Source organism: Etheostoma spectabile, chromosome 10 (genome assembly GCF_008692095.1).
Source record: "Etheostoma spectabile isolate EspeVRDwgs_2016 chromosome 10, UIUC_Espe_1.0, whole genome shotgun sequence".
Lineage (NCBI taxonomy): Eukaryota > Metazoa > Chordata > Actinopteri > Perciformes > Percidae > Etheostoma > Etheostoma spectabile.
In genome coordinates this window covers 28576931-28577376 of record NC_045742.1, presented here as the reverse complement: position 1 = coordinate 28577376, position 446 = coordinate 28576931, and positions in this window count along the sequence as shown.

Here is a 446-nt window from a genome sequence, read left to right as displayed (position 1 = left end):
TGAATTATCTGTATCCGGATCCGTACTCGGACTGGGCGGGGCCTAAACCGGAAGTGGGCAGATTTAACCGGTATGTTATTTTAAGCATGCAATTGACATTGGTTGATCAGAAATTGTTATATTTATTGCTGATTAGAAAACTATTTACAGCATCATCATTGAGCTTCAGATCAATGGTGTTGTCATGGTAACAAACTATATACAGAAAAAGTTTTGCAACAAGAAATACAACAATGTGGTTGCAATTATTAAGTAAAATGTAATGAACAAGAGTGTTTATACTCAATATAAAATATACTTTTTTTAACTTTTAATTTTTCTATGATCAGTGTGATCATTTTTTTTTGGGGGGGTTCTTTTTTATTTTCACACCAGGTAAGTGTGAGTATGTGTGTCTGTGAGTGAGTAAGAGATACAGAGAGAGAGAGAGAGAGAGAGAGAGAGAG